Genomic DNA, 9,430 nt, shown 5'->3' with positions numbered 1-9,430 from the left:
TGGGGCGTGGGGGTTACCGCAAGGACCGCCCAGACTGGCCTCCAGGCTGCTGGTCAATAAAGGAGCTTGGTGTGGCCTCAGCAGGTCACTTCCCTCCCCATAACCTGCGGCGGGTCTGGCTGTGGCCTTGGCCGTTTTCTGGCAGAGTCAGTCTCTGTTTCACCAAATTCTCATGAAGATCCTCTACCCGGGTAAGGTTAGGCTGTCAGTGAATGACAGACTCACCTCCCCACCCCAAATAAAACTGCCCGGTCTGGGAAGGTGCCTGGCAGGCAGAAACTGCCACACTGTCCCCTTCCAGAAGGTGGGGAAGCTCACACGCTGCACACCAAGCAGGAGCTGGGCAGTGGGGGCCCACCAGGCCACATGTCCCCCTCCAGGGTCACCTTCCTCGTTACTTGTCCCCATAGGCCACGGCTCCACTAGTCTGCTGTGTGCATCCCTGAGAGCCGCCAGTCCCCTCACTGAGTCCCTGCAGCCCCTCAGGCCCCTAGATTGGGGTGGGTAGTCGTACTGACCAAGGTCAAGCCCGCAGAAGTCCAGACTGCCCTGTGCTGGCCTGGGTGGGCAGACAGGCTAGGCCACTGTGGAGGGACCCAGCCCTCTAGGAGCCCTTGGGCAAGCCCCCTTGCTCGTGTGTTTCTATGACTGCCCAACCAGTCAGGGACCATGGACATGAGGGCTGACCATCACCAGCTATAGATGAAGAGGTCCCTTGGGACCTGGGCAGTGGAGGCCCCTGACAAGTGTGACCATCAACACCATGGGGTCCCGAGGCCCAGGAAGGACACCTGAGGTTAGGAAGGGCGTGGCCCAGTCCATAGCTCTGTGTCTGACCCCTCACCTGGAGGGTCTTGCCTGAGTCCTACTCAGGTGTGCGCTGGCTTGCAGGGTGGAGGATGTGGAGAGAACAGGCAAGTCTTCACATCTCCCTGCTAGGAGCCCAGAGGAGCTGTTGTGAGGCCTACCCACATACACTGTCTTTCCCTCTGGAGCCTGGGCTCCAGATCCCCTTGCACACCAACTTGCTCAGCAGCATCAGCCCTATGCCATCTGGCACTCTCTGCCACAGCACGCCAGAGCCCTCCCCAAGCTCTCTTGAGCCCCAGAGTGGGGCTCCCACTGCTGGACCCTCCAGCACCTCCAGCTGACCCAGACCTATGTCCCCACCCACACCTCGTCCCTGGACAACACCTGTCTACTGGTGGTGTCCAGCATGGGGGTGGGGAGGGCCCTTGAGGCTGGGGGCTCACTCCTGTGACTGAGCCACTTGGGGTGGGGCCAAGCCAGTGTGGAGAAGTCTGGGACCACGTCCCCAGGCTGGCTGAGCAGCTTCGGTGCCATATAGTTCTGGGCCCAGCCTGGCCCACCCTGAGCCCATTCCCTTGGATGTGCAAGCCCTGTGGACCTGTGTACCAGATTCCCCCTATTTCCCAGGTCCCTCTGACCTTGGCAGTGGCTTCCTCAGCAGGCCCTGGGCCCCTGCAGTCCTGGCCTCTTTGCAAAGATTTGGGGCTCACAGCTGCTCCTCACAGACCTGTGGCTGTTGTTCACTTCCTCTTTTCTCCAGCAAGTGTGGGCTGGACGTGGGCCAGGAAGTGGGATGCAGCTCCCCAGGGCTCTCAGGTGGATCTCGTGGAGGTCTTGACTCGGCCCCTGTTTGTGCGGAACCAAGAATGTTTGGATTGTCACAGAGATGGGTGTAGGTTGGCTCCGCCATGGTCAGTCCTTGGGGTGATGCTGCCTCAAGACCTTGATGAGAAGCCCTGGTCTTGAGACATCTGGGAAGGCCTTACCAAGGGGCTGGTGCTGACGGACCCAGGGGATGCAGGCCAAGGGACGAGCGCAGGTGTGTGGTTAGTTTCTGCAAGGTTGGAAAGTGCTTGGTGTGACTGAAGTCCCAGAGTCCTGCTGGGTTGGGGACATGGGTCTGTGAAGCGACAGGGCCAGGCTGGGCCTCTGAAGGCTCTTGAGAGGGGACTGTGGGAGTCTGTGTGTGTGCTCAGCAGGTTGATGAGAGTGGAGGAGGGTTTGACAGGCCCCTTGGGGTCTCAGGTGGATTGAGAGCTTGGCTCTGTCCCCCTGAGTATGGGGAGTTCCCCCTGCCCTTTCTCCCACTGCCCTCACCCATTATTTTCTCACCAGATGGCCTGGCCTTCAGCCTCTGGGGCAAGCCTGACCTGAAATCCTCCTCGAAGTAGAGGCTGCAAAGACATTGTTCCTGCCTCCACCAGGTGGTCAGGCAGGGCATGGAGTGGGCTGGGACGTGTCCCAAGAGAGGGACCTGGACCCTTCACACTGGACGTATGTGAAACACACACACACACACACACACTCAACAGCTGGTGCAGGAGCAGGGTGCAGTCATGCCTGACCCGACACTCCGAGGGGACCCTGGTGTGGGCCCACGGCGGCACTGCCTGCTCCCTCAGCAGTCAGGAGTGGCTTGGGGGTGGCGGTGTCTAAAGGGGCTGGTTGCCATGGCTACCATAGGGTTCTGAGGCCGTCATCTGGTCCCTGCCTCAGCCAATCGGCAGTGGGAGCCCGAGCTGCAGCCCAGAGTCACACTTCTTCCTCCCAGCCACACAGTGGCCAAGAGCAGGGACCCGCGTCCTGGAGTGGCTGAAAGTGCTCAGACAGACGGCCAAGCCCATCATGGCGGACCGCGGGATGGTGGGGCATGAGCAGGCGCCTGGAGCCAGGCAGGTGAGGTAAGCCGGGCGGGCAGACGGATGGACAGACGAACAGGCGGACAGGTGGATGTGCTCCCTGCTGCCCATTGTTCTTATGGCTGAGGCCCTGCCCTCAGCCCACCCTGCCCTCTGCACCCTCGTGTGCACGCTCGCACACACACCCGCAGCCTCACCCTTACCCCGGGACCCTCTCCCCAAACGTCCCAAAGAAGGGTCATGGGAAGAGAAACAAAGGGAACCGCACGAGGCAGGATGAATCCCACTGCACCATTGGTCCCGAAAATCGTTCTCCCATGTCTTTCACTCGGATTTCACATGGAGGCGGCATCAAAGACCCCCAACTGGCCAGGCCCTCGGTGTGCCGGCCACCTGGTCCCTGGCCCGGCCCCGCTCGCAGGGCTGGGCCACAAGCCACGTCCAGTCAGTGCCGTTTAGGGAGCTTTTTTTTTTTTTTTTTTGAGAGGAAAGAAAAAAGCGAGAAAGGAAAAAAATGTCCACCTGTACCGGGGAGTGGCCAGACCAAGATGGATCAGAAGTGCCAAATCCCATTACTCGGGACTTTAGTGGACAGGCCCCGAAAAGGCAGCTGCGATTAGGAGCTTGTAAATGGAGCGTCCTTTGCAGATCAAAGAAGGACATGCTTGTGTGTGTGTGTGTGTACGTGTGTGTGAGTGCACGCGTGTGCTGCAGAAATGTGCACCGCGCGGCAGCGTGGTGGGGCCTGGCATGTCACCTGCCCGCCACGGTTACCCTCCATGTTGCTCATGTCCTTGCTGCTGTTTGCAATGTGTGGATGTGCCCGGGGGGCAGGGCTGGCTATAGCAAGGCCTGGTCCCCACCACCCACGCCTGGCCTCGGGCAGCGGGCCCTTTGGAAGGCGGTCCTGGCTGGGCCTTGTTCCCCTACCTAGGTCTCTTCTACCTTCCCCTAGAATCTGGTGTCGCCCCCAAGTTTGGCCCAGATGGGCCTGGCAAGAGCACAGGCCTGGCCGCGGGCAGAGTGGAGAGTAAGGACAGGCGGCGGCTCCCTGTAATCACCCTGACCGCCATCCCGTTGCCCGCAGAGGCTGAGAGCTCCCAGATGGCCTGGCGAGCATGTCCTGAGGTTCAAAGCCTCTGTCGGCACAATTGTTGGGTTATTAGGTAAACTCTGGGAAGCAAATCTTTTAATCCACTGTGGCTAATCCAGTGCACTTTTGTTTGCTACGACAGATTCTGCAGCAACAAAGGGCCGGAGGGACCCCGGCATACATAATCACATACTTCTCACGTGGCTGCAGCGGCTGCAAGGCTCCTAGGCAGCCAAGAGAGACATCTCTGGACAGCACAGTGGGGGGCAGGTGGCGGACAGGCCAATCTGGAGGGTGTGGGTGTGGGCACGGGTAAAGGCAGCCAGCCGGCTTGGGAGGGCACCTCCCTGCCTCCCCATTACCAGGCCTCCTAGCTACCAGCTCAGGGGGCTGCCCCTGGCCCCTGGGGTTGCACAGGCTTGGTGGAGCTAAATGAGGTATGTCAGGTGGAAGGAGAAATGAGAGCCAATAGCTGAGCGAGGGGCACTGAGCTCCTGGCGCTGGGAGAGAGAGGCCTTTGGGGACGGGGCGGTCAGGTCAGGGAAGGACAGTCCAGGTGAGGGAATAGCAGAGACAAAGGTGGCAGTCGGCCTCATGTCAGGGTTAGTATAGCGGCAGGGCAGGTATGCCCAAGACCAGAAAGGGAAGTGACCTGAGGCCACCTGGGAAGCTAGGACCTCAGCGGCTGCTTTTACCAGGTGGGCTGAGGCCCCTCAGGAGCCTGGCCCCTCCACTCAGACATTTCCCTTCCTGAGAAAATGGCGTTGGGGGCAGGGAGGACAGTAGGCCCTTCCTTCTTTGGCTTGGGCCACTGCCAGTCAGGCTCGTTGACAGAGGGTGGCCCACAGACCTCTGGGGCCAGCAGAGTTGGGTCAGGACCCTTTGCTGAGGAGAGGTGCCCGCCTTGCCACAGGCAGACATGTCCCCAGGGAGGCAGGAGCAGGGTCAGACCTAGCTGCACCCCTACATCCCCGAGGCTCCCAAATTGGGGAGGTGCTGGGCTGGTGATGGGCGGGCTGCTCTCTCCTCCTCTCTCCTCCTCTCTCCCAGGCCCCTGTGACTGGCAGGGACCACCCAGACCTCGCTCAAGTACTGTCCTCCAATCGTGAGCCTACTCCACCATCTCTGAGACCCCCAGACACATCCCCAGGGTCAGAATTCTCCAGGGGGCAGCATGGGAGGATGTCCTGCTGTAGCTCTCAGCCTGGAGTGACAGGAACCCCGTAGGACGCTGGGGGTGAGCCCCAAGTTGGGCTGGGTGTGGATGGCACCCGGGGCCATAGGCCTGCTGCCACGCCCCTGCTTTCCTGTTGGCTTTGAGACCTGACCCTGAACACATGGGGGCCGGCAGGGATGTGGGGGCTGCGTCAGGTCTGCTGGGGGACATGGGACAAGCACAGCATCAGCCAGCTCGGCCTGGAGCCCTGGACTGCGGAGCCAGTGGGGACAAGCACAGTGACCACAGCGGCTGTTTCTGAGGGCACCGCCCCACGCCTGCCTCACTACCTCTGCCATGGGGCCTCCTAGCCGAGGAAAGGGGAGAGCACAGTAATGTGAGGCCAGCCCTGAATGCAGCTGACGACGGCTCCTAGGAGCAGGGCCTATCAGGGGAGGGTGACCTGCAGCAGCAGGGGGAGAAGGTGACAGTCAACGCCGGGTCTCATCAGCACTGAGCTGAGGCTGGAGCCAGCTCGTCTGAGGGAAAGCCCTGATCTCATCCCCTGATCTTAGAGAGGTGGTGCCTGCTGCAGAGCTTCATGGTTCCCACACATTCACGACAGTCACATGCGTGCAGAACTGCTTCCTGAGTGCATAAAGGAGGCAACGGAGCACTCCCCCCCCCAACTTCTGCACTCCAACAATAACTAGTATTAATACTCTGGAATAGTCTTTTAGTATTCTTGACTTTATACGCACATTTTCTAAATTCACAAAAACGGGCACCCTGTATGTGTGGTCTTGTAGCTTTCTCCTTGGTGTTCTATCTCATGGCCTTGGTGTGATGTCTCTGCATCCTTTTGGGGGCTTGGGATGGGGACACAAACAATACCCAGCCCTCCCCATTGAGCTCAGAACTGATGGAGAAAGGACACTCAGGGATGATGAATGGAGCCCGGGGGCTGTGCTTATGGCCAAGAAGGCGGCTAGCCAGTGTGACTGGGGCTGTGCCTCCAAAGTGAAGCCCACACCATACTTGTCAGAACTGGACGAGCCTCCCTCCCCCTCGGGGCCTTGCCTGCCCACCCACCACCCCCTCCCACACCTGTGGACAGGGCAGAGGGGCAGGGAATGGAGAGCCCAGAAGGGACTCAGCCTGAGACTCCTGTCTCCCTCCAGAAGCCCAAATCAGAACGGTCCCTCCTGTCCTCCCCTCCCAGGAAGACAATGGGGATGTGCCGCCCAGTAACCCATCTCTGCAGCTTTTCCTCTGCTGCTGGTTTTCATCATCACACATCGGGCCATGCTGGACGCGCCTCAACATCCTCCTTGGTGCATCTTGGATGATTTCTTTGAATCACTTTTTATAAGTGGTCTTCCTCAGCCAAGTGGACGAACACGTGTAAGGCTTCAAAGCTCCCTTTATTTCAAAATACTCATTTTATGTCTAAGTTGAAGAAAATAATTTCATTTCTGCTCTTAAGTTTTTCATGTAGTTCCTGGAAAGCCTGAACAAATGTCCTCTATGGTTCATCAAATCAAAGCCTCTAGTGGCAAACTCCAGAGCCCCCTTGACTGGGAAGGTGAAAAAACGGTGCCCCATCGAGGAACTCACCCGTTCCGAAGTGAGGCTCCCGTGGTTCTTTGTCTGGTTTCACATCTGGGGGTCTGACACAGTCCCCTCCAGCTCACCCCTATTCCCACCCGGCTCAGACAATCACCCCTCCATGCCCACAGTTGTAATCCACTGTAGCTGGGCCGCTGCATTTCCTCCAGGCCTTCTGACTCCCTTCCTGTCCCTGCAGGGCTGGGGCCTCAAGGAGCCAGGGGCCCCAGGGTCCTGTTCTGGTCCCAGGGCCTGGGGACACCAGCCGCCATGGGTCAGGAGGAGGATGGATATGGACACAACCCTGGGAGCCTGGCCTGGCCACAGCAGCAGCTCTGCAGAACCAAGGCAAGCATTGGGGACCCGTGTCTGGGGAGGGGGAGGCAACTTGAGGCCAGTGTCTGGGAGTTCTTGCTGTCTGTCCAGCCCACCCAGGACGCCTACACCCCACAGGGACCCTGCTATGCCTTGAAGGCCACTCACTGTGTCTCATCTCCTCTAAGACTCCTAGGCTGAACAGAGTTGGGGAGGACCTGCACTGTGGGGCCTGGGGCCATCCCAGCTAGATGCTGGTGAGACCCCTACTGCTAAGACCCTAGTGGGGCCAGTGTGGGTTCAGTAGTGTAGCTCCTCCCCTACAGCCCCAGCCCTTGCCCAGCCTTCCCTGAGGCATGGTGATGGCCCTGGGTGGCCTGGACCCTTGGTAGGCTGGGGATGCTTCCCTAGTGGCCCCCATCCCTCATTGCCCCCCTTTCCTACGAAACCCTGGATGCTATGCTGAGCCCTCAGAGAGGCAGGCTGGCATGCCTCCATACCTGCTCCTCCCAGGCAGGCACCGCCCCTGGGTGGCTGGGTGGCAGGTTGGCGGGTGGCTCATGGAGCCCTGAGCCAGGACTTCTGCACTGGTATGGGGATTAAGAAAGAGGAGGATGGGTAGTGAGGATGAGCAGTGTCCAGGAGAAGATGTGGTGGCCTATAGCCCTCCCCCGGGGGCTACTGGGAGCATTTCTTGAGGTGCCAGGCCCAGCATGGCTCTGTGCAGCGCAGGGTCCAGGTGGTCATGGCGGGGGGATGTGCCAGAAGCAGTTCCTTAGGGGCAGTGATAAATTTTTGGTGCCCACATCCTTCCCTCATGGAGGGGCCAGTGGTGGGTGGACAACATGGAGTTGGCCAGCTATGCTGGCAGGTCGGGAAAGAGCTGCTACGGTGACAGTGAGGGGAGAGTGTGGTGGGTACAGGAAGCCCTTTCTCTCAGGCTGGCCTGTGCGAGTGGGACCTGAAGGCAGTGGTAGGAAGGAGAGCCCTTGGCCGGACTCCGGATGATGCCTGGAAGAAACTGAGCAGGCGTGGCCAGATGGGTGGAGCCCCAGGCCACAGCTCTTTGGAGGTGGGGGCTCTTGCCCCAGTGACAACCAGCGTTTACTGGAGGCCTATTGCCTACTGTGTGCCCTGGCCTTGAGTCCAGACCTACTGGCGACTCAGGGAGGGTGGAGCCCCAGCCCACCTCCTCATGGTCCGGGCCAGCTGGGGGGGGGGCTGCAGGCCCAGAGAAGCGGGAGAGAGGGACTGGACGTTACCAAGGGCTCAGCTCCAAGGCAGCCTGGCTCTGCCCTGCAACCGCACAACTCTTGCACACCTGCTTCCTTCAATGCCCCGGCGAGGTCTCCAGTCCCTCCGGCCATCCTGCCAGCCCGCGTACATGCTGCTCCCTCTGAAGGCGTGTGAGGCCGGTTGGGTGCGGGCTGGGCCTATTGGCGCCAACTTTGAGAGCCCTGGGCCAGTGGACACCCGTGTGGGCGGCAGAAAAGGGCTGCAATGTGGCGTGCGCCTCGCAGTGCTTACATAAGGGGGCGGCCTGGCCGCTCGGCGCACCAGACCAGGCATTCCTGGTGGCCACAGTCTCTCAGCGACCCTCGCAAGGGTGTCTCCGCACGCCACAGCCCAGGGGTAGAAGCTCAATTTCCCGCAGCCTACGCACAAGGCACTGGCCCCACACCTGCAATTTGACCACGCCCACTCCTTTGGCTCCGCCCCACACTGGGCCTGCCTTGACGTTCTTGGCTCCGCCTCCGAGCTCAGGGCCCACCCCTAACGCCCACGCCCAGGCTCCACGCTCTTCGCTCTTCCCAGCGCTCCCGCTTCCCGTCTCGCGGCCCGCCCAGGTCCTCTCTCGGCCCCGCCCCACTCTCTCGGGCCGCCCACGTCCCGGCCCCGCCCCCATCTTGGTCCCGCCCCCTCTCGGCCTGCCGCACGGTCCCGGTACGGCTCCCACGCTCCGAGCCCCGCCCTTCGCTCCAAGTTACGTCCCTCGTCCCTGTCCCGCCCCCACGTCCCGGCCCCGCCCCACGCTTTAGGCTTCGCTCTGCGTTCCTGGTCCCGCCCCACGTCCGTGTCCCACCCCCACGCTCCGAGCCCCGCCTCATGCTCCGGGATCCTCTCCGCAATTCCGCTCCGCCGGGCGCTTCGGCCCCGCCCCAAGTCCCTGCCCCGCCCCGCGCTCTCGCCCCGCCGCACGCTTAAGGTTGTGCTTCCCGTTCCAGCCCCGCCCCGCGGTTTCAGAAACGACTACGTCCTGGCCCCGCCCCGCGCTCCGGGCGCGCCGCACGTCCGGCCCCGCCCCGCGATCTCGGCCCGCCTAACGCTCCGGGCCCGCCCCACGTTCTCGGCCTCGCCCCCACGCTCCGGGCCCCGCCCCGCGCTCCGGCCCCGCCCCCGCACTTCCGGGCGGCGCCGGCGGGGGCGCTCCGGCCTGGGCTTCGGCGCTCTGGGCTCGGGCTCCCCGCTCGGGGAAGCTTTTGCGGCCGCCGCCGCCGCCGCCGCCGCAGGACCGGCCGGAGTCGGGCCGGAGCCGCGTCCCCCGGTGCAGGCGGGTGAGAGCGGGCGGCCGGCCTCGGCGGCGCCCCC

The sequence above is a fragment of the Neomonachus schauinslandi genome, chromosome 5 (assembly GCF_002201575.2).
Source record: "Neomonachus schauinslandi chromosome 5, ASM220157v2, whole genome shotgun sequence".
Taxonomy (NCBI): Eukaryota; Metazoa; Chordata; class Mammalia; order Carnivora; family Phocidae; genus Neomonachus; species Neomonachus schauinslandi.
This window is presented reverse-complemented; position numbering follows the sequence as displayed.